Source organism: Lissotriton helveticus, chromosome 12, assembly GCF_964261635.1.
Source record: "Lissotriton helveticus chromosome 12, aLisHel1.1, whole genome shotgun sequence".
Classification (NCBI taxonomy): domain Eukaryota; kingdom Metazoa; phylum Chordata; class Amphibia; order Caudata; family Salamandridae; genus Lissotriton; species Lissotriton helveticus.
Genome location: NC_136073.1, coordinates 459,669,744 through 459,695,653, shown reverse-complemented (window position 1 = coordinate 459,695,653; position 25,910 = coordinate 459,669,744). Strand labels below are relative to the sequence as shown.

The 25,910-nt window shown below is 42.8% G+C and overlaps 1 long non-coding RNA gene across 1 annotated transcript; it reads right to left on the bottom strand.

Annotated features, from left to right (window-relative positions):
- Positions 1-280: 280 nt before the first annotated feature.
- LOC144799154 (uncharacterized) lies at positions 281-25,687 on the bottom strand. Its single transcript, XR_013603766.1, has 3 exons — positions 25,562-25,687; positions 25,312-25,455; positions 281-330 (listed from the first exon to the last, which is right to left on the bottom strand). It is a non-coding gene; the product is annotated as an uncharacterized LOC144799154 (long non-coding RNA).
- Between the last annotated feature and the right edge of the window lie 223 nt (positions 25,688-25,910).

The window sequence follows — 25,910 nt, the reverse complement described above, 5'->3', positions numbered from 1 at the left end:
AGGTGCTGCTCCCAGCTTGGTCCCCGGACAACGCTGCTGCAGGCGTAATTTTTTTTTTCTAAAAAAAAAAACAGATTGGGCGGCACACCAGTCGTGGTAAGTGGCAACTCCTTTTTCTGTTCCTTCGTCTTCTCACTGACAACTTTCTTGGTACTGGAGGACCTGTTACCTTTATTTAAGCCCATCTTCTTCAGATGTCAGCAGGATGCAGGTCCACAAGTTGCAGAGATGTCTGTGGTCACACATGGACGTAACGTGGCGCGCAGCAGGACTTCTGTCTGGCAGTACAACGGGTGATGATGATACCTCCTCCTCTGTCTTTTTGTGCACCTAAAAGGAAAGAAGCCAGGAGAAGAACATCAGTGAAATGTTGCATTTGTTGTTATGGTTCAATTACTACTAGTACAAACAAATAAATAAAATATATAGGGCCATATGTAGGAAGCCTAATTGCGCTTGCAAATGCTGAAATTCACAGAATTTCAGCATTTGCAATCGCAATTAGGGCACTGTGCTATGTAGCACACAAAAACCCACATGCAAAATAAGGAATCGCAAATTTTGCGATTCCATATTTTGTATTGCATTTAAGGAATTGCAAATTGCGATTCCTTAAATGCAATGTAGGAAGCACCCAAGTTGTGCAAATTTTGGATTAAGGAATCGCAAAATACCACCAACTTCAGGTTGGTGGTATTTTGCGATTTCTTTGAAAAATGCACTTTTTGGCATTTTTCAAAGTGCCATGTGGGTCACATGTATGTGGGCCACATGTGCACACATGTTAATTTCAGGGGTGCAAAAGGGTGTCCTATTGACACCCTTACAACCCTGAAATTGCATTCTCAATTTCCGATTCTCTAATTGAGAATCACAAATTGAGAATGTCTTCCCATTCATTCCTATAGGCCTTCTAGCTCATAGGAATGAATGAGAAGGTATTCCTTATTTGCGAATCTCAATTTGCGATTCGCAAATAAGGTATACATGGGATTCGCGAAAAATTTTGCTAATCCTACCTACGTTGCGTTTTGCGATTCTCTAATTGCGATTCCCAAAAAATCGTAATTTGAGAATATCAAAACACAAACTACCTACATATGGCCCATAGTGTAGCCATTTGTGAGACTTTGTCAACAAGGTCTTTCATGGTATACTGTGTACACACTACACACTCAGGAAGGATAGGAAAGAATAAGAACAATAACCAAAATAGAAATGTAATGGAAGTGGACCCTGTTTGGCATTAGATTATTTGACCATCACATCATTCAGGGAGCTGCTGCTGGCAAAGGGGATGGATGGAAGCAGTAATCCAAGAGGAAAACATGCAGGCCTATATGACAAAAGCAGCACACTAATAACTCCCACCAGAAATGGCCACCAGCCACATGGACATTCACAAATCACAAGCAACAAGCAGGAGGCCTGGGAAGCAATGTACTGACAAAAGGCCTATAATAGCCAGGCAAAGGATGCATGCTAATTGCTAAACCACACAGCTTTGTATTTTTTAATGCAAGAAAATGCAAAAACGAAAATCCACAGGGCTAAACAAGGTCTGCAAGATACACACCAACACACCACACACACACAGCAAAGGCATTTATTTAACACACACCCAAAAACAGAAATACCCCCTACAAAACACAGTTTGCAACTCAATCCAATGCCATCCGTGCCCTAAATGATGTTTAAATTCAACAGAACACACAGAAACACTTTTTTCATGCACCTGTGGCTACCTCTGAGCCTACTGGATGAAAGGCCTGTTGGCAGACTAGGCCACACAAGCTTGCAGACCTATGGCAAAAGCACACTACCCGGCTTCAAAATGAACATCAGCCACATGGCCAGGCCCACACAACTACAATAAACTGAAGACAGACAATGCAGGCCTATTGCAAAAAGCACACTGCCTGTCTTCAAAATGGCCGTCAGCCTCATGGCCAGGCCCACAAGAAGCCTAGGCCACAAAGGAATACCATGCAGGCCTATATGGCAAAAGCAGCACACTAATAACTCCCACCAGAAATGGCCACCAGCCACATGGGCACTCACAAATCACAATCAACAAGCAGGAGGCCTGGGAAACAATGTACTGACAAAAAGCCTATAATAGCCAGGCAAAGGATGCATGCTAAACACTGCTTTGCCTTTTTTAATGCAAGAAAATGCAAAAACGAAAATCCACAGGGCTAAACAAGGTCTGCAAGGTACACACCAACACACCACACACACACAGCAAAGGCATGTATTTAACACACACCCAAAAACAGAAATACCCCCCAAAAACACATTTTTCAACTCAATCCAATGCCATCCATGCCCTAAATGTTGTTTAAATTCAACAGAACACACAGAAACACTTGTTTCATGCACCTGTGGCTACCTCTGAGCCTACTGGATGAAAGGCCTGTTGGCAGACTAGGCCACAAAGCTTGCGGCCTATGGCAAAAGCACAATACCGGCTTCAAAATGGCCACCAGCCACATGGCCAGGCTCACACAACTACAAGAAACTGAAGACAGACAATGCAGGCCTATTGCAAAAAGCAAACTGCCTGTCTTCAAAATGGCCACCAGGCTCATGGCCAGTCCCACAACAAGAAGCCTAGGCCACAAAGGAATACCATGCAGGCCTATATGGCAAAAGTAGCACACTAATAAGTCCCACCAGAAATGGCCACCAGCCACATGGACACTCACAAATCACAAGCAACAAGCAGGAGGCCTGGGAAACAATGTACTGACAAAAGGCCTATAAAAGCCAGGCAAAGGATGCATGCTAAACCACACTGTTTTGCCTTTTTAATGCAATAAAATGCAAAAACGAAAATCTACAGGGCTAAACAAGGTCTGCAAGGTACACACCAACACACCAGACACACAACAAAGGCATTTATTTAACACACACCCAAAAACAGAAATACCCCCCAAAAAACACATTTTGCAACTCAATCGAATGCCATCCATGCCCTAAATGATGTTTGAAATATATTCAACACACACCAAAGGAACAGTTGCTTCATCATGCACCCACCCATGACTAGTTCTGGGCCTACTGGCTACCCACATCAATTTTTAAAAAAAAGAATGATAACTACCAAAATTGTAGTTGCAGCAACTGCAATGCCCCAACCAAACACACAACACCAACTTACTTGTAAAATATCAAATTCAAAAGTCCTCACATCCAATGATAATGATGCAGCAGACACAAAGAGTGATCCTTCCAGCTCAAAATCGAAAGGCAGAGTAAACAGGAGTTGGACAAAGCACTGGGAGGAACCTGCTGGAAAGGAAAAGGAAGTTGGAGACTCCGTGGCGCTTTCTCCCTCTCCCCCCCAAAAGTTTTTTTTTTTTAAAAGGCTCCTTGCACAAAAAAGGACAGCCAAATGTCAATCTGAGGAGTATTTTTTCATCCAAATCATCATTTACAGAAGGTTTTATGCTGCAAGAGATATTATTCTTCTCCAGATTGAAAATGTAGCTTGTTCGTTAGCTTCACCACACTTCCACTGGATGTCGATGGCGCGGCCAAATGACGTGTTCGCGATCTCACGCTCTCACTCATGGTGGAGAGTGACATGTTCGCGATTTCACGCTTTCTCTCGTGGTGTCTGATGGCAAGGCAAATGACGTGGTTGTGATCACGAACTCTCTCGGGATAGCACGATTGGCTACCAACATCTTGTGGAGCACGCGAACGGATCGGAACACTCGTTGGCGAATGCAGGGATCCCGGTAAGGCGAGCGTGCCCGCGAGAACGCATTTTCAAATCGTGAATATGAAAAAAATCTCCACTACGCCGCGGATCTTCGCGGAACGCGAAAATGTCAAAATATAACTACATTTTATGTTTTCATACCCTTACATGAGGGATGACTGGACAGGGTGTATGTCACCCAATTCTACATGTTTCGTTTGATGCCCTTATGTGAGGAGTGGTTGTATGGGTGGGAGTCAACCCTTTCTACGTTGTTTGCTATATATCCTTACATGAGCGATGTTTGTTGAGGGTAAATGTCACCTTTTGCAACGTGTCACACATCTTGCCCTTGTTTTGGGGACATTTAGTCAGGTGTATTTCGCCCATTATTTCTGGGTGATGATGTGTTTTTGATGTTTTTTGAATTTTACTTCCTCTGTAGTTTGTGTGTGTTAGTCTTTACCTCATTTAGTTATTGTTGTGCTGTGTTGTACCACCACTCATGCTTGTCTGGCCAGTTGGTGTGGATGGTGGTGATAATAGGTGCGATTGTGTTGTTGTCTTGTATGCTGTCGTGGGACTGATTGGATTCTTCCTCAGTCTACTTTTTCTAGCAACGTGTGATGTTAATGATAATGCTGTTTCACCAGTCTACTGTCCCTATTTTTTGTATGTTTTATAAACGAGGAGGATGAGTGATATTTCCCTATTTTCTATTTGCATGGTTCTTCATGTAATGCTTTATTCCATCTTGCATATGTATATTTTAATGTAATTTCTCTTTACACGTTTTCACATGTAAATACTTTATTCCACCTTGCATTCTTATATTTGTATATATTTTTGTGTTTTATAAAGGGGGAGGATATGGTATATCTTGTTTATGTATTCATGCATCTACACCGGTTGCTTTGACCCTAGCTGCTCAGCCAGTGTGAATATGTTCCTTGGAATGCTGGAGTGGTGATGATGAATGGAATCTTTGGGCGCCTGATGTCATGTAACAGTGTTAAAGATGCAGACAAGGAGGGAATCCACTACAGAGCTTTTGGGGGGCTCCTAATTAAGAAGTGAATAGGATGATAAACTTCCTGGCCATGAGGCAAAGTTTATTTGTAGATTGATAAAAGGAGTGGCAACACGTTTCTTCTCTTAACCATAGATCCCACTGTCTGACCTCCACTACTACAGGCCCACACCTCCTTTCCCTCACTTATTTTATGTGATCTATGTCTCAAATCCTCTTTCTCTTCATCTGTGCCACAACCTATGGATTTTCTTGCCTTTAAAAAAACACTTACAATACGCCCTCACTCTGCTTCTTCTTTATTTATAAATTCCGGACTCGCCTTATAGGAAGTTACGATTGAATAAGATTCAGTGGCCTAGGCCCGAACCGGCTCTAAGGGAGGTTTTTTTTTATCCCAAACATCATTACAGTAGACTGATATAGAGAAATGTTATGTACTCCCTGCGAATGTAAGAAGGTCCTCACAATGAAGCTGATTGCTACCATGAGGTATCCTGAGCAGAGCTAAAAAAAACTGAAATCAAATTGCATCAACACCCCTATGACCAAGATAATTGGACTTAAACAACAAACTTGTAAAACCATTGTTTGAAGGGATCCATCTTATCAAGTGGGGGATAGCCCTTCCTTGCTTCATTCCTTATCTTGGTCACCATAGTAGAAATGAGGGACTAAATAACATTGACTTTATTATGACCCGCATATCTTTAAAAAATATTGGACTGCTGCCCAAATATTCATTTGCCCAGCTCTGTTACAGTTTTGATTTTTGTTGCCTTTCAAAAAAACGTTCCCATGAGTTTTCACTTTTAATTGGGAGCACTTCTTTTGACTGATTTACTTTGCACCATTGGGGTCACGGTCTGTGTGTTCACAAAAGGTACACAATTTAAAAAAACTTAGGGCCTGAGTTTGATGTCGGTCAGATCGCCACCAACAGGGCGTTGGTTGCAAGCCGAAAGATTGACAGGCCATCGGTCCAATGGCTGCATTGTTGTGTAGGAATCTAGGACCCTAGTGTAATTTTCCCGATTCATGCCCATATATAGGTATAAATTACCTGATCCTTATATAGGCACAGAAATCATTACCATATTTAGACTGAACCTATGCAGCCCAAATTCGGCATGGCTACTTCCACTAAGTTCCAAGATTCAACAACGATTTCTTAGAAAAACCCGCCTTCAGCAGCTAGGGACTTCCCCTCGCCTGAATACTAATGTATCTAGGAAATCATGGAGTTTTCAAAGAACTGAGTCTTTGAGTGACGTTATTATGTCCAATTATATGTCAAACTCGGCACCTTCAAGTAATAAATATGCCTACATTTGCCCAGACAAACACACAGTGGTTTGGACCAGATTGACTAAATACTTGCCCGACGCCCTGCAGCAGCAAGTGCCGAAGGAATCCGACCCTCCAGCTGACGCACTGAGAGACGCTGTCTTTTCTCCTGCTGAGAAATCCAGCTCCAGTGTTTCCAGGCTACCCTTGCGGGTTGCTGGGAAATCGAGTCCTGAGAGAGAGATAAAAGACCTCCTTCATTCTAAAACCAAGGTAAGGAGCTGATTAGACCCTTAAGAGAATTCTTGGAATAGATTCTTGGCAAAGAATACTAAACTTAAGCTACACCTCACTTACTTCTTCCCTTGTACTAGACTTAGGTTAGGTACACCGGGGTAGGCGTATTTTAGAAGCACCAGTTGAGTACTTTTAGTCATTATTTTATCACTGTATGTATTTTATGTATTTTATGGCTTAAAAACCATATCATGCTTTTACAGTACTACTTTATAACACTTATCGTATTATATGCCTTGTACTTTATAACCAGTATTACAATTGTAGCAGTACATTTCTTACGCTCGAGAAAGAAGACTGTTTAATAAATACTTTTTATTGAAAACGCCCGTCTCTCTATTTTCTCAGCACCTCTGGTGAAACGAAGCATGCATTATTGACTGAGTAAAATAGCTATCTATTGTTTCCGCGACTCTAGAGATTGATTTCTTATTCTGGGAAACAAAGTTGTCATGTTTATGTGGTTGTCAGAAACTAATCCCTTCTTGTGAATTCGAGAAAGTTTCTAGTGACCTCTGAGCTAGCTGGCACTCACAATTAAGTCTAATAGATTCGGTAGAGACCTAGTCGACCTCAGTCCTAAGTCTAAACTACAGGATATATTATTCCAATGCGCAGAGCCTATTGGAATATAGGAACTACACTACATGGCGCCCAACGTTTGGTAAGGCGATAATTTAACGCTAGACACTAGAGTAACTCAGTCATGCTTTTCACACAGACCCCTTTTTCAAGTAAAATTCTCCAATAGACGTCTGGAGTGGGTGAAAGGATAATATCCGCCAAAACTGAGTAGGACGAAAGAGAAATCCTATGTATTAGTTTTTGGTTTGTTCAATGTTGAAGGATACAGTGTTTCAAAATATTGTGCACCTAATCTTTGTTTCCTTGAAACTTGTTCTGCAAACTCTTCAGTCAGTAAAATAATGATTACTGACGAAGAATTAGCTGCAGCTGCAGCTCAAGCAGTTTTAGGAGACAGAAATCTCCTACAGAATGACCCGGATGCTATAATCATCCCGGTAAATGTAAGAAAAACTATAACTTACAAACTCATAAATAATGGAGTCTCATCGAGAGGTGGTAAAGTAATATTTGTTATAGAGGCACATGAATATCGGCAGACAGAAGTGTTCTATTCATGGATTCACTTTCCTCCAGCAGATGGAGGGACACAAGAGTTCCACTACTACAAAGTAGAGGAACCTTCAACGGAATACGTTCCTTACGAGGACGTTGAAATTCAATTAACTTACCAAGAGCATCCGCTCTAGTTTAAAGGCACCCTACAACATGAAACTCACATAACCAGGCTCGGTCCACTAGGTAGACCAGGAGCGACATGGCCGGTACTAGCCAGCTATACACCACATCCTGACATTAAAAACATGACAGGTCCAGAACTGTTAGTGCAGCTAAAACAGTTAATTAAAATACATAGACAATAGGTTCAATATGTCATGCGTACCTTAACAGTCCAACCTACTGTGAGGATTCCACAGCACACCCCTCACCAGGGGAACACAAACAAAATCACACCACAGACTATACAGTCAGTCATTGGTAAATTGCCCGCAAAGAGGGAACAAATTCCCTTCTGGTTAGCTCAAAAAATTACTCAAATTGAGGCAGAATTCCCGGATAGTACACCTCATGAGAAACACAGAATTCTAACAATCTGTTTACTAATGGGGATAGCACCACATGTAGAGGACTGTGACACTTGGGGTACAGTCTTTGCTTCAATCTACATAAAAACACATGGTGTTCCGTCCATGACGGTAATACCAGACGTTCTGAGACAGATTCAAAACAAATACGGACCAGAACCTGCCTTAAATCTTGGTATGAAATTACTAAAAGATTTCAAACAGGTCTCGGCTATACTATTAGCCAACATCAAAGGTGAAACAGCATCCGTGGCAATCCGCCAAAAACTAAAAGAAACAGATATAACAGACCAACCATATGAGCTTGCAAGAATTATTAAAAAATCTTATGAAGAACTAGGTAGAGATAGTTTGGGTGGGAAACCATTAAAACCCCAACTAACAGAAAATCCTGAAAAGATTTTTATTAAAAATATTCTCACTACCCCTAAAAAGAAGTGGGAAAATACTAAACAGACACTTCCTAAAGAGAAGCGTTCTCAGTCCAGAGGAAGATCTCCCCAAAGGGGAGGTAGGTCTCCACAACGGGAGCCCTCTGAAAAGAGGTACAGCCTCATAAGTAGGGATAACTTAAGAAAACCTGATGGATATCAAGATACTGATACATGTTCCTCTCGTACCTTTCAGACTTCCTCACAGAAATCCGAGAGGAGAGGACGATCAGAACAAAAAGAAGAACGTGTGAAGTCTAAAGACGAACAGCACGTTCCAAAAAATTAGAAAACTCAATTCACCAAGAAGAAGGTAGCAAGTGTAAAGATCAGACATGCCGAGGATCTTGAGGACACAACTCAAGAACGGGGAATGGGCCCAGACAATGCTAGACAGCGCAGCAGAAGTAACCATAGTTCGCAAGATCCTGAAGGATCATCTGGAGACAGTGGACTTGAATGAATGCATTCAAGTTGAAACTGCCGACACCAGGGTTAGTGTACCCCACAAGTTATATGAAGTAACACTCGGATGGAGAGGGACATAACTAGGAAAATAAAATCTCTCTTTTGGGATAAGCTTTCCAAGGGTTATGCCATTCTTCTAGCTGAACAAAACTGGCACCTGAATTTGTCAGGGAGTGCCCACATGGCGAAGAGATAATTATGCCAGCCTTCTCAAATCATATTCCTATTCATAAAAAATACACCTGTGCCAGAATATGGGCAGTGGCCCAGGCTCCAGCAGTATATAAAAATCATGTGGGATGGGATGAGGACTCTCCTCACCATAAAATCCAGTTAAAAAATCAACCTACTGCACAGAGGCAGTATCCAGTTAAGCAAGAAGCTAAAAAACAAGTCAGGGAGATTTTAAATCAACTTGAATACCAAGGGGTGATTGAAACATGCACCTCATCAATGAACAATCCTTTGTTTCCTGTCTCCAAACCAGACAATTCATATCATCTAGTTTTGGATTACAGACAACTTAAACTCCTGTTTCAAAACATTTGCAGTACACAATGCACACAGTGCAGCACTAATGAATAACATCGCGCGTAAAAAATATAAAACCACATTAGATATTTTGAATGAGTTTTTCTGTCAAAACATTGCACCTGAAAGCAGGCATTTGACCGCTTTCTCAATTATGGGGACACAGCGACAATTTTGCCGTCTCCTCCAAGAATTCAAGAACAGTCCAGGGTTATTTTCAGCCAAATTGCCCATCTCAACATCCTATTCTTAGGATACGAATTATCAAGTGAAGGCAAAAGCCTGGCAGCCAACTTCCTAGAGAAATGTGCGCTGCTCCAACCTCCAAAAACGCTGAAGAACTTACAGTCAATTGTAGGTTTCCTGAATTTTGGAAGAACTTATGTTCTAAATTACGCAGAAAGGGTTAAACCTCTCTACGAACTAATCAAACCTGATTTCAAACCAACAAATTGGACCCAAAACCATACAGAAATTTTGCGTTCAGTGCAAACAGACATGTTAGCAAAAACACAGTTAGAAACACGCGATAATGCGTGCAATCTTGTGATCCGAATCATCCCAGGGAGATGCGGATTCACCTACCTAACCTTTAATGAAGGTGAAAAGGTACCAATAGCGTAAAAATCATACTTGTACACACAAGCTGAAATAAAATTCACTTCTACAGAAAAAATTCTGACAGCGGTCCAAACTGCAGTAGCAAAAGAAAGAGCTTTCGCACAGGGTAAACGAATATTGATCGTTACACCTGTACCTGCCTTAGAGGCAGTGACGAAAGCAAGCATTCCCAATGCTAAAGCTTTACATCTGAGATGGATACAATGGGTTAATTCTCTTGCTGCAACAGACGTTGAATACGTCTTTGACCCCTACTTGAAGACACAAGAATTCCTACAATACGAATACGAATGTCCTGTGCCGACCGATATTCTGCCTCTAGAACATTATGGATGTATAATCTATACATATGGATCAGCACAGCCCGCAATTGGGGGCAAACAAGCCTATAGTGCTGCGTGCGCGATTGTTAAAGGTCGCTGGCACGAAGGTAAATTTAGACCTATGGTCACTATAACTCAAACACTCGGAGACTGTACAGCTAAGCGAGCTGAACTACAGGCTTTCAAGATGGCGCTTGAAAATACTGATCGCGAATTTCCCACACTCATAGTGTGCGATTCGTATTACTGCGTACAATCTTACAATGAATATCTGCAGAACTGCATTCAAAATGGTTTCAAAGACGCAAAAGGTGGCACAATCAAGCATAAAATGCTTTGGGAACAGAATAGTTCTATTACAGAAAGAACTACAAAAGACTCATGTGATTCATACACTGAGTCATCAGCGTGACGGCATTCACGTTGCAGGGAATTCATTGGCTGATGAAGCCGCGAAGGCAGCTGTGCAAACGGCTTCCGTAGCTACAATCATTCACTCGAAAAGAGTAATAGACTGTGAAACAATGCTAGCAGTCAAAGCCTCAATGGAAGGTAGCTATGCAGCGTTACCTGTAAACTATCCACTCGGTAATACATACATAATTGATGCAAACTCCGTTGCTTTTCCTCGAATCCCTGGAGTGGGGGACAGAGTAATTCCAAACAGGAACGAGAGAGGTGCTTTGGTTCACGAAGCACATATGGGAGAGGGTCTGAGACATCAAGGGATCTTAGAATCTCTAATAGAATTAGAAGAGATGTACTGGTGCCCGGGATTGAGCGTCGAAGTTTACAAATTCGGAATTAACTGTGACACCTGTTACAAAGATCATAGCTTCGACAACCACCAGGTACCTGACTACAGTACAGCCAGCCCAGTCCAGACACCATTGTTAGACAGCATCAGGGTTTCTACACGCAGACGTCGCCATAGACCTACGCGATCCCACAAATATTAAGACAAGATTTATTTGGATGTGGCCCCAGCGCTTGGCTGACGCCAAAACTGTTATAAAGGATTTGCGAGTCTTTATCGGCACATACGCAATCGGCAAGCTACATTCTGACCAGGGTCCTGCGTTTAGCTCTCGAGCTTACAAGGAGGCCATGACTAGCTTGGGCGTTGCATTGCTGTATTCTAGTCCCTTCCATCCTGAGGGTAATGCGGTTGTGGAAAGAAAAACCCGTGATATAAAGCAATCCATAACAGCTAAGGTATTATGTTCGGGTGATGGGTGGGTCAAACATCTAATAAGTGTCCAACGTAGTCTTAACAATCTGCCAAGAAATTCTCTGGGGGGAATGACTCCATATGAATTACTATTTGGTACTAGAGTGATAATCGAAGACCTCGATTGTCAAACTTCAGAGCTGGAACAAAAACCCTTTGATGTCAAAGATTGTTTGGCTGTTTTACAGGACTTAAATGAAACAAGCCTGAGTAACACAATACAGAAGCAAACGACCACTGAAGAAAAACCACCTGTCCCAGCAAGACCTGTCTGGATTCCGAAGATTGGGCATCTAGTCAGGGAAAAGATTGCGGTAAAGAAGGAATTTGGGCCTTCTTACAGAAAAGCAGTACCTGTCTTAGCTATCCACGGAACAAGATCAGTGTTACTACCGCCCCTTGCTGGTAAAAGGGAGAACAGAGTTGTGTCCATCGACCTGGTCAAACCACATCATGTGGCCGATAATAAATAGTAGGCCCAGTGGACTCCCAAGATGTAGAAAACAACCAAATCTTGCTACAATCCAATAGGTTCAAACTGAAAGACTTATCACCTTTGATAAACCTGCAGTAAGAAAAGTAGGACTATGCAACAAAGCCATGGAACTTGTGCCTCTGGATACCCAAATAACAGTTCGTCAAAAAACACCTGTCTACAATGATGTAGCCTCTGACTATACAAATATGACAAAGGAAGAAGCAGCTCCAACGTTTCCGAACAATCCTGATGCTATTCCAACAATTGACAGAACTGCCTCTGGCTATTTCATCAACTTTGATACCTTCTCTGAGGATCCCAGTGAACCTGAAGTAACGCCAGCAAATAAAACTTTCATAGAAAAAATAACAGAACTCTTTCATCAACTTGAGAAAACATATCTGGTTTCACCATGGGTTGAGTTTTGGATTGTGTTAGGTGTACTGTTTCTCCTGCTTTGGCTCATACTTGTGTTAAGTTTGGGAAGGATGATAGATGGAAAATACAGTACAATGGACACAGCAAGTAAGAAAATCAACTTGCTCCTGAAACCTCACAAAGCATCTCATCATGAAAAAAGAGACCTGTCATCAGTAAACATCACAGCCGTCCCTATACCTGGTGGTATAGCATGGGATAGAACTGATTATGACATCTATGGCCCGGTGGAACTGCTGAAGATTCTACACCAGTTTAAGGTTTCTTTGAGTGACTTTGTCTCACCCAGCACATTTTCTGATGATTGGGACTTTGAAACTGTTAATAACATGAGGACAGATTTAGAAATGTCAGCTAAATTTACAGAACATGAATACCTAGAAGGTTCATCAGATTATGAACAAATGTATTGTTTTAATCATTATGGTCACCAATATTTGCATAAAACTGCAAGCCCCAGAAATGTTTTTACTTACAATCAATGGGAACATTGTCCAACGCCGCCAAAGGGCAGATCAAAAACATTTTAGGAAAAGTTTCCGTACTTCTCAGGGTTTAATGTTACAAATACAGAAACGTTTTATTTTAATAAAAATGAGAATAAGACAGGAATGAAAACAATGCTGACCAATACTAAACACATTTATTCTGCAAACTTTTATGCTCAGCTGTCTACTTTAGGTTTTGACTTTTGAAAAGACAAAATTGAGACAAAAACTATCTGGGGCACAAAAGATTGGCAGGTGCAAGGTTTAGAAGCCTTGTTCAGAGCCTGCATTATACCAGAACAAATAATATTTTCAAATGACACTGTTCAACAAACTTCTTGTCTTGGCCTGGCTAAGATAAAAGATTTAAACAAACCGTCCATTCCAAAGCCCTCACCTGACAGCAATAACTCTGTGGATGAGGAGGTAGGCGTAAAACAGATTTTAATTCAAAACAGAACTAATCCTGATTGGAAAAAATTGTTAATCTGGCCCACAGACACGAATAACTGTCAAGATAGAGTCCTGAACAAAACACAAGGGTTCACAGTGAATAGGTCAGATCCAAGATACTCCCAGAGACAACATCCAGGGATAGTAACTTGAGTGGCTACATAAATCTACACGTCCAGAAATCAAACAACACTTATCTTTACTTAAAGAAGGCAATGATTTGCGAGATTTCCTAATGGGGCCTCGCAACCACGTAAAAAAACGTTTCATATACGCCGGTAAATACGCTGCTTACAACGAAGCATGGAAAATACCGCAAATGGAAACTGCAGAAAGAATACGAGAAATTGATCGTATTAATTTAGAGAAAAGCCTCTCTGTAGTGGACAACGGGTTAACGACTCTGTCCTCCAGAATATATTCTTTGGACAGCATTGTATCCTCTGCAATTGACATAATAGAGCAAGACTTGCTAATGTTACAACATGGCCAGTCTCAATAACGTTCTATAATGCTGCTAGGCTGGACGTTACAAAATCTCCGTTCAGGCTACGTGCCATGGCGTTTAATCAATACCACGTCATTGTTTACTGTGTTTAACCTTACAGATAAACAAATCTCTTTGGCACAAAAAGGAGCACACTATACGGTGCTGAGCATTGAGAAACTGGAAAGATTACCATTGACAGTTTCTGAGAAACCTGTCATTGAATGGATAATACATGGCACCATCACAATACCAGTGACGATTTTCCAATTTCAGTATTGTCTACAGCATATACCAGCGGGCCTGTATGAAAGGTTGGGTAAAGAATACATTAAGTCGACTTGGACTTTACCTTACACACAAAAATGTTGGAATGGGGGAAAGGAGGTATTCCTTAGTGGTAAAAATTGTAAGAACTCACTAAGTGATACACTTTTGTGCCAAGGTATTAATTTACACAGAGCCTGCGAAGGTTCTGCAAATAACCTCCCATGCCACCTGCACGGTTCACCCTCCACAGTGATAGCACCAATTTTCAGGCAGCTATCCAATGGCAGCTACGATATGCTCAATGACCACAGCTGTTGTGGCATGTTGCCAGGAAAAGCGTATCTAGTTAGTGTGTCATCCAGGGTCACTTATTGTATGCAAGTATTGTATCTAAAAAGCAAGACAGAAAGGGAGACGGCGTTATGGTCTTCACTGAATATCTCTTCTATACGAATTGATACTTTAAGCAAAATGAAAGTCATTCTTTTACAAAAAACTGTGCCACTGACCTCGTCTAGAGAAATGTATGATCTGCAAGTTGCAAGGACTTCTGCAGAGATACATGCATTATTATCAACAAACTGCCCAGTACATTTCGCAGAAATTTTAAGTCAAATCTTAAATATGTCTGATACCAGTGGCATCGCACATGTATTTAAGACGATTTTTTCGGGACTGTTAGCACCATTTGAAGCAGTCCTTGGCATTTTTCCAAATTTTGTACACTCCGTGTTCGGCGACCTGCCTCTCATCTTGGGACTCGAAGCAGGAATTCTATTTCTATTCCTTCTTCTCCGATATGGCAAGTCCAGTCACCAGCGATACCCAGACTACCATGGAACAAGCCCTCCTTGCCATGAGGTATCGTGAGAGAATTACACAGATTCTTGGCTTGGCTCGTTTAAGGGATTTGAACACAACTTGGTTCCTTTCGTTCAGACCAATCTGGCAAGATTGCATCTTACCTGTTCTGCGATGCCTGCTTTGCGGAGAGGAATGCGTGTTGGACATTTGTCTTACACTACCATCAGTCCTGCCATCGGATGTTGACGCTTTGCTAGGTCCGGTAACGACTCATGCATTGTGTTGCCCCTAATGGCTGCCCATTCTGATGACGGCATTCATTGAGGTCTCACCGGCAAGTCTAACTGAGTGTGAGATACGAGACACTACAGGCACACAGGTACCACCTACTGCGGACATTGCTAATGCATCAAACGCTGACGGCGATGATCCTCATCTATGCACATTCGACCTGCTAACTGAAGTGGTTCCACTTTCGCCTACTATGGTAGACGGTTTCTTTGCCAGCCTAGACGATCTGATGTTTTCGCCTGACACCGAGAATAACTTTTAATTAATTCACACAGCGTTCCTTGAACTCTGAAATTCGGCCTTCGTTTTTTCAAAAACAAACTTTCTAACAAATTTGAACTTTTTCCAAAATAGAACGTGTTGGCACAGAGTAATCTGCTTAAAGTAGAACTATTCTTAGAGAACAAGATTTCTTTTGAAAACTTCCTAATGACAATATTTGGCCTTGTCCTAAAGAAAGAAACGGTTTAAATATTATGCTATGGGATGGTCTCGACTTTTTTTCTGTACCTTAAAGAGACATTTCATGAATGTAATTTTGTTTTTCATAAATGTTAGAATGTATGCTCTCATACTATGCTTCATATCGGTTGAGACCTATTTTTTCATACAGTTTATACTCATTTCATGTGAACAAACCTTTCAAATGCAATTTGTATTTTGGGCGGGAATGTAAACACTTGCCTTAGATATGTTCAATGCTTATACATTTAGTTTTATTGAACTTAATATCGTGGAGTGGGTGTTGTGTAGGAATCTAGGACCCTAGTGTAATTTTCCCGATTCATGCCCATATATAGGTATAAATTACCCCATCCTTATATAGGCACAGAAATCATTTCCATATTTAGACTGAGCCTATGCAGCCCAAATACGGCATGGCTACTTCCACTAAGTTCCGAGAATCAACAACGATTTCTTAGAAAAACCCGCTTTCAGCAGCTAGGGACTTCCCCTCGCCTGAATACTAATTTGTCTAAGAAATCATGGAGTTTTCAAAGAACTGAGTCTTTGAGTGACGTTATTATGTCCAATCATACGTCAAACTCGGCACATTCAAGGTATAAATATGCCTACATTTGCCCAAACAAACACACAGTGGTTTGGAGCTGAACGACTAACTACTTGCCCGACGCCCTGCAACAGCAAGTGCCAAAGGAAGCCGACCCTCCAGCTGATGCACTGAGAGACGCTGTCTTTTCTCCTGCCGAGAAATCCAGCTCCAGTGTTTCCAGGCTACCCTTGCGGGTTGCTGGGAAATCGAGTCCTGAGAGAGAGATACAAGACCTCCTTCATTCTAAAACCAAGGTACGGAGCTGATTAGACCCTTAAGAGAATTCTTGGAAGAGGTTCTTGGCGAAGAATACTAAACTTAAGCTACACCTCACTTACTTCTTCCCTTGTACTAGACTTAGGTTAGGTACACCGGGGTAGGAGTATTTTAGAAGCACCAGTTGAATACTTTTAGTCATTATTTTATCACTGTATGTATTTTATGTATTTTATGGCTTAGAAACCATATCATGCTTTTACAGTACTACTTTATAATACTTATCGTATTATATGCCTTGTACTTTATAACCAGTATTACAATTGTAGCAGTACATTTCTTATGCTCGAGAAAGAAGACTGTTCAATAAATACTTTTTATTGAAAACGCCCGTCTCTCTATTTTCAAAGCACCTCTGGTGAAACGAAGCATGCACGATTGACTGAGTAAAATAGCTATCTATTGTTTCCGCGACTCTAGAGATTGATTTCTTATTCTTGGGGAAAAAAGTTTTCATGTTTATGCGGTTGTCAGAAACGAATCCCTTCTTGTGAATTCGAGAAAGTTTCTAGTGACCTCTGAGCTAGCTGGCACTCACAATTAAGTCTAATAGATTCGGTAGAGACCTAGTCGACCTCATTCCTACTTCTAAACTACAGGATATATTATTCCAATGCACAGAGCCTATTGAAAATATAGGAACTATACTACAGCATTATAATGCAGGCGGTCGGACCGCAGGGGTCGGAGGGATAGACCACCGCCTCCGACAGGATCATCTTACCCCGGAGAGGCGACGGTCAGAAACTCAATCCCAAATGGAGGCGGTGCCGAAGCAAGCACCATCATTGGGCTTATAGTTCCCATTTCCGACATGGAAAGGCTCTCCAAAATTAACTTTGGGGGCCCGAAACAGGGTCCCCGCCCATTGTCTCCACTGTAAAGTGGCCCACGCACCTCATGCACTGTGTGTCATGCAATAAATGGTGCATGGCACACAGGGCATAGAGGTGCCCAAAGTGCTCATTTACACTGCAGCTTGGACTGCGGCCTGTTTCTTAGGCTGCAGCACAAACCACAGTGTGAATGAGCACTTTCCTATCACCAGCCTCGCGGTCATATCAAAATGCGGCAGGTGGACCTGCCGGCTGCTTGTCGAGCCGCCTCCTGACCGCTGCGACAGCAGTCGGCGGTCAGATCGCCCGCCATTGTAATGGCCCTCATAGTTCTCGAGCATCTATGTAGATGTGGCTGTTCATGGACCTAATTGTAAATAATTAACTGAATTTTGTGGATAAGCAACAAATTAATTTTGGCATGGGATTGTTTTTTTCACAGAAATACAGTTGATTAAGCTGTGCTGTATATCATAAAGCATTGTAAATTAGCGAAAAGGCACATTTCTTTGGATCAGATTTTTTGTGGCCTACCCTTCCCTCTGCTTAATAAAGGCACAACTCCATTAGATTTATATAAGATTTTCAATCTCCCACATCACACCTCAGTCCCCTCTTATCGGGCCAGTCTTTGCTGGCTGTCTTTCAAAATAGTTATTTTTTAAAATCCTGTGGCTTGTTCATAAGGCTATCGCTGCATCTGGCCAATGCTACCTTCAAAACTCCTTTCAAGTCCACAAGAGTCAATTCTATCAGAGATCCGCCAATCAAACTCTGCTTAAAGCACCGTGCTTATGATGCGTGGTTTTAAGTAGTAGGTCTTTCTCTTTTTGAGCCTTCGACCTTTGTAACAAGTTAACTCTTCCCTTTCAAATTCAAATTTCAAAAGCTTTATTCGACAGGATGTCATAAAAGCAACACACAATACATCACAACACAATACACTATAAATAATACATAACAATACACATATTAAAAAGTTATTAAATTCCTAAGTTACTGTTGTTTAAAGCGCAGATTTAATCAGTTAAAAATTACTACATGGATAAAACCAATTTTAAAAGCATCAGGTGATTTACTAGCTAGCATCATGTGGCTGAAAAGTGCGAGTGTGTATAATCCAAGCCCACCTTAAAAATTTGGCTATAGCAACAGCTATACACGGTGAGCAATCTGACTCTAATATCCTTAGGGCTTCAACATGTCTCCGAGTACCCAAGTTTAAGCAAATGGGTTTTAGCCATTTGCGACGAGGGGCAACATAAAGGGGACATACAAAAAATAAATGTGCTATGGTCTCAACCAGGTTTACGCAATTGTGACATTTATCATCTCTTGATGGAGCCCACTTATAGGTTAAAGCTTTTACAGAGAGGGTCCCTACCCTAAACTGAAAATACAATTTACGGTCTAGGGGACTCTCTATGATGTCCCAGTATGCCTCACAAAGAGGACGTGATTTATAATCTAAAAAGCGGCCAGTTAAATTGGTATTAATTCTGCCTCTATGAGTTTTTACCCAGACCATTTCCAAGTATTTATCTTTCAATTGTTTTTTAGATGGGAAAGATGACATATCAGGTTCTTCCCATAACTGGCTGAGTTCCAGCTGTTTTAAAAGTGTCCTTAGCTCTTTAAGCCACTGTATTGTATGAAAACGATCTGCCTTAATCACATCCCTCAATGCAAGGGCATAATGAGTCAATTCTGGGGTGATACAGATTAGTCTCCAATACAATAGTGGTCGTGATCTCGCTATGTCCACCACGTTTTTCCTACCTAGATCAAGAAAAAGCGGAACAGTAGGGGTGCTTTGGGGGACACCGACCAAGCTGCGTAAAATAGTTTTCTCAGATTTTGCCAGTTGGCTCAGGTTGGTGAATCCCCAGAGCTCTGATCCATATAAAGTAGCACTTAATACTTTTATATTATTAATCTCCAAGGCAGGTGTAATTGGCTTTGTAAGAGAAGATGTATATTTAGAGGATAGGGCCCCTGCAAGTTGATGAAATTTTAAAATAGCCATGTCTGTGTGACCTTTCCAACCCATATTGCTCTGAAGTAAAAAACCTAAATAGGTAAAGGCCTCCACTTCCTCTAAAGGAATAACGTTCAGGTAGATTTTGCCTTTGAAAGTTTTTCGCTTATTCAGGGACATGAACTTGGTGTTTGAAGTGTTAATCTCAAGTCCACGCAGTTGGCAAAATTCCCCAAATGCATTGACAGCCTTCTGCAGCTCACTCGGAGTCCGAGAGACAATCAGCGTGTCGTCCGCGAACATGAGGACGGGTACGCGAACCCCAGCTAGAACAGGAGCATCTGTGGGGGAACTGCGAAGATGGTCCACTATACCATTTATGTATAGAGAAAACAACGTAGGGGCCAGGACACACCCCTGCCGAACGCCTCGCTCGACAAGGAATGGGTCGGTGACCTCACCCTGTGCCCCCCATCTGATTCTAGCAAAGTTGTTCTCATGTAAGCGGACAATGAAAGTCAATTGCTCAGGGGACATCCCTAGTTCAGCAAGAACTTTCCAAAGTTTAGAGTGGGGGACTAAATCGAAAGCCGATTTTAGGTCTACAAAGACTGCATAGAGTGTTCCTTTAGTTAAAACAACATTCCTCCAATAAAGTGCAATAAAGTAAAAAACTTGATCAATAGAACTAGTACAGGGACGAAAACCGGCTTGGAACGGAGATAAAATATTGTGTTCCTCTATCCATGTTTGTATTTTATTTTGGACTTGTTGACCTATACGTTTTTGAGCTGAGTCTATAAGACTAATAGGTCTATAGTTACTTGGGAGGGATTTATCACCCTTTTTAAAAACCGGAATTATTTCAGCTCCTTTCCACGAAAAAGGGATCGGAGCACCCCTAGCCACTGCATTAGCTAGCAATGAAAAATACTGGCACCAAGACGGTCTATCAGTTAAAAAGACATCAGCAGGGATGCCATCCATGCCTGGAGCTCTGCCCCCGGTCACACAATCTAGTGCTATGCTCACATAAAAGTAAAAGTAAAGTAAAGAGCTGGCTTGGTAAATAGTGGTGGGAGGTGGCGGGGACTCTTTCTCTATTAGGCTACAGGCATATTACGGTTTAAAGAAATCCAACCACTGGGATTTTGCAACATTATTTTGTGGGGGTTCTGCTAATCCTCCCCTATCCCAATTAATGATGTTCCAAAATTGCTTGGAGTCTTTTGCTGCACAAGCCAATTTCAAATCCCGCCAACTATCCTGGTCCCACTGTCTTTTGGCATCTCTCTGTACGCGTCTATATGAATCCCTTGCCTCTCTCACTTTAAAGGGATTCTTTGACCTTAGTTCCTCACTCAAATTTGGGCGGGCTAATTTACATGCGTCATTGTACCACCTAGTCATATACAACCTTTTACCTCTCTTTTCCGGATTTATAGCCTTACTAAAAAAAGATTTGAGTTTCGAAAAAAGATGGGTGTGTGCCTCTAACATTATTTTGGGGAAGTCCGGGCTACAGATTTGTGGGTTCAGATGGGCTATTTCACTGGCAACCTCAATTTTAAGCGCCTCCAATTTTTCCGGGTTCTCAATGAATTTACCCCAATTGACATGGCGCATATTATTAGAGGCAACAATGTCTAATGTGTCCATCCCTCCCCTTGGTGTGTCATCTCTAACCCCCATTTGTGCTTGAAATATTGAACAAAGGGGATTGTGGTACTTTCCAGCCTGGGTTTAATGGCCATGTCTACCAGATAATGCCATGATCTTACGTCCACCAACAGAGAATCTATTCGACTACTGTACCTTCCGTTATCAAATGTGTTTTCTCCCTTTCGGTCAGAAGGGGTTCTTCCATTAGCTGCTCTAAGCTCTCTTTCTAGGCACATAGCCTTTAATTGTATGGCTGCAGCTGACCATCTCTTTACAGTGGGTACTTCAAGTTGTGGGATTCCCCATCTATTATCCTCATCAACTGTAAGAATCTGGTCTTCTTGACCGAGAGGTTCGAAGGTTGTGTTAAAATCACCGCCCACTATGGGAATTAACTGCTCTGGGAGGACCTCAAGCTGGGAGTCAAGAGCGGCTATTACCTCAGATATATTTCCCCCAACGATCCCCCAGGCATAAACGTTAAAAATAGCCACCCTATAGCCATTTGTCCATTCAAGTCTAACTGTCATGATATCATTCACAGGACATGATTTGTTGCGCCTTACATCGTAGGGTCTGGCAAACCCAGATTATCAGGCCACCTACTGGCCAGCCTTTTGATTTTTTAATAGCGGGAACATGGAAGTTGAGAAACCCCAGACGAAAGACTGGAGCTGTTGACCAAGACTCCTGAAAGAGGATGATATCATGCTGGTCAATGAACCTACACCATTCGGGGGAAGATAGCTTATTACCAATTCCCGCGATATTCCATGTGAGAAGGGACAACCTTTCCTTGTTTGGAGGGGTAGTAGATGTGTTCAAAGAATACTCAACTCCTGAAATGTCACCCTCTATCTCTAATGATTGCTCTATATTGGAATACTTTATGGAATGGGTCTCTGGTGGATCACTACCTGTTGTACAAAAATCACGCTCCCTGTTAAAGTTCGAGCCTATCGCTGGCAGGGAGTCACTAATATAGGTAGATACAACATTCACTTGCGGTAGTTTCAATAGTTTCAGCAATGGTTCCAAATCTTTACTAGTAATTGCCTTACCCTGACCCAAAGGATCGTACACTCTATTATTCAGTGGTTTATCTCCCTGGGAATAATTATTGTCACCATGCAGTCAATCGCATTCCTCGATGTCAGTCAAGGCCCCAAACCGATTTCTCAAACTGATTCCGCCCACCCTAAGTGGAGTAGCCTTCCTGAGAGGCCTAGATGGATGGAAGCATCTTGGCCTAAATCTACTTAAATTCATTACACACCAACTCCTATCGTAGAAAAATTCTAGAGTTAGTGGGATTATTGCTGAGTTCCTTAGTTGGGGAGGGAGTAAATTGGCCAGGACATCAATCAGCACCCGAGGACTCGAAAAGTTCATAGCTATGCAATCGCCCCTACATTTTTTTTATGATCTCCTAGCCATGTCACCCTTCTAGCCGTTATGATTTCCCCCGCTAATTGCTGTTTGCCCGTAGGAGATATCCTCATATTATTAGTCAGCCAGTGCAAAGCTTTATCAACTAATGATGCTGTTGTTTCCATTTGACCAGGTCCCAGGGAGGGAGCGTTGGCCAAGACAAGAACTAAAGGTAGGGCCTCAGGAATAAATTGGAATGGCTCTCTCTCATGTAGGGGTTCTGTATGTATGTCTGGGGAGACACCCGGACCAATAGCTACAGTAGTAGTGAGCAGAGTACCTCTCGCCTGGTTTATTGGTCCACTAACGTGTTTTGCGGCAATAATTGCAAAGTTTTGATCCTTAGGTTCTAACCCCTCTACAGCAGAAATACCCTGAGTTAAAGGGGGTAGGTGTACCTGCCCCTTTGAGGTAACTGGCTGGCCATCCAGCACCGGATGTAAAGTTATGCCTGCTATGGAAACATTAGGCTGGGGTACCAGACCACCATTTTGCTCCAAAGCAATCCTCCTATCTTCAATAGAGGATAACCTAGACAAAATAGGGGTCAAAGTAAAATCTAGTTTTTCTTTGAGGGTTATCCAAATGGTGTTAGTTAAGTCCTCCAATGAAGGTTGAGAAGTCGGAGGTGGTTGCTTCGATGTTTTTAACTTTGCTTTTGAATGCCTTGTCCCCTTCTGTTTTGCCTTTCCAGGAGGTACCAACCCACCAGCCTTAGTACATCATCTCACAACAGGTGCGGGTGACAGGGAAGTGCAAAGTGACACATCTTCAGTACAACCTGAGGGGGAGACATTTAAAGACTGGGCACGACTACTCTTTGACATAGAGAGCGGGTCAACCGGCTCTATTAAGTCCCAAGGAAGACCTGGGGATAAAGTCTGTGATGCTGGGATATCATGTATCATGACAGTGATAGTACGACCTGGGTCCAGCGAGAGCCTTCTTTCCGTTCTTTCAATTTCCTCGTTTAACATGCTTGATACTTTTACCAAGTATGATTCCAGAGTAGCTCCTCCCACACCATTAGGTTTACGGCCATCAGTTCTCTTTTTCCCCATGATATATTGGCAAAGAGGATGGTTTGGTACAGTACCTTGATTTGGGGCAGATGTTGGAGGGGTGGCCCAGCCCAGCCCCCTCCAGCCCCGGACGGCCACAGATGGTCCCGCCCTTGTCCTGGGCTTCACCCGGCGCAGCCCGCGCACGGTCCCGCGACGCGGGGGTTCTGCTTGATTTTTATCGCCTCCGGGCGCAGGATGGGCGGTGACAACTTATGCCGCGTGTGCTCCTGGGACCTGTAGTCCTCCGCCTCCCTGCGGCCGTGCTGGTGACAGGAAGCTGTGGCGGCGGGAGGGAGACCGGCAACAGGAGACCGGCAGCGGGTCAAAGGTGTCTGGAGTGCAGGTAAGAAAACAATGCCCCCTTCAAAGTCCGTGAACCGCCCGCTCCCCCGGGGTTCTGCTTGGTTTTTTTCGCCTCGGGGCGCAGGATGGGCGGTGACAACTTCCGCTTTGTGTGCTCCCGGGACCTGTAGTCCCCCTCCTCCCTGTGGCCGCGCTGGTGACAGGAAGCTGTGGCGGCGGGAGGGAGACCGGCAGCGGGCTAAAGGCGTCTGGCGTGCAGGTAAGAAAGCAATGCCCCCTTCAAAGTCCGTGAAGCGCCCGCTCCTCCGGGGTTCAGCTTGATTTTTATCGCCTCTGGGCGCAGGATGGGCGGTGACAACTTCCGCCGCGTGTGCTCCCGGGACCTGTAGTCCTTCTCCTCCCTGTGGCCGTGCTGGTGACAGGAAGCTGCGGCGGCGGGAGGGAGACTGGCAACAGGAGACCGGCAGCGGGTCAAAGGCGTCTGGCGTGCAGGTAAGAAAGCAATGGCCCCTTCAAAGTCCGTGAAGCGCCCGCTCCCCAGGGGTTCTGCTTGATTTTTATAGCCTCCGGGCGCAGGATGGGCAGTGAAAACTTCCACCGCGTGTGCTCCTGGGACCTGTAGTCCCCCTCCTCCCTACGGCCGCGCTGGTGACAGGAAGCTGCGGCGGCGGGAGGGAGACCGGCAACAGGAGACCGGCAGTGGGTCAAAGGCGTCTGGCGTGCAGGTAAGAAAGCAATGCCCCCTTCAAAGTCCGTGAAGCGCCCCTTTCACTAATCCTACACATGTCTGCCTTGCCTGAGGCAGCTCAAAACCATAAAACAGCATTACCATGTGATTCCTTAGCGCTTATGTTGATAGTACACACAGTGCTTGCCCACCAGAAATTGCTTAGTTGACCAGAAAGTTACTCTTTTACACATCTGCTTCTTTTTTCTATTATCCACACCTTCATTTCTTCATCACTCCAACACAAACAAATTCTACTAATAAAGATTTGTATTGCCTCCCCTATTGTAAATGAGATACTTACACTTTACCACTGAATCCTGCTACTTGACGCTGCCTCACTTATAGTGAATTTGATAACTACTGCACCATCAACATGAACATCGTTTGCTCTCATTCCCCACTTGTTCTCCATCCCAGTTATTTTCATCAGGCCCAGGCTCTCACACCCTTCTTCTATTGTGACTGCAAAATCACTTTCTCTCTACCTCATGCCACACCCATTGCTATTTTGAATGAATCTCTATCGATCACTTTATCCAATCAACTATTTTGATTGGCTCTCTATCGATCACTTTATCCAATCACCTTACCCACAAAGAGCCTGATTCACAACTGTTAACTTATGTTAAGGTTACCAAGGTACTCTTACCTGCTTATCCTTGTTTCTTACCTGTAAGGTGCTTGGTAGTGTTTCGCAGAGACGCTATGGGCCAAACTCCCAGGAACTCGTGATTTTAAATATACACTGTAGGTTGATGATAGTAATTAGGGAGGAGGGCTGTATTCGAAGGCTAATGAAGTTCCTGTAGTCGGCCTGCGAAGCAACAATAAATGCCCTTAGCAAAAAAAGGAATCCTTACACGGTTTGTCCCCTACCACTTTCTCAGTTTTTTTTAAAGGACCTTTTATATTGTTCCTACCTGCGATCTACAGAATCTGGTTTTGCGTCCTGTTGTCGTCATGAGTGAAGTCAGGCGTCTTTTTAGGATGTTGTCATATGAGTGTTGTCCTTAGTATTGTCCTGATGGGGTGTTGTTCTTTGTGTCGTCTTTTTTTAGGAACACTGCAGGCTGGGTAGTACAGTAGTACTTATTCTGAGAATCAAACAGCAAGTTAGAATTAGTGGTTATTCCCTCTTAATCATGATTTAGAACTAACATTACTCACATTTGTTTTAAACTTACTTCAAAAAACCTTTGTCCTTTTTCTCCTCACGACCTTCTAAATCTAGAAAGAATACTATTGGCAAACTAAACACAAAACTTTCAC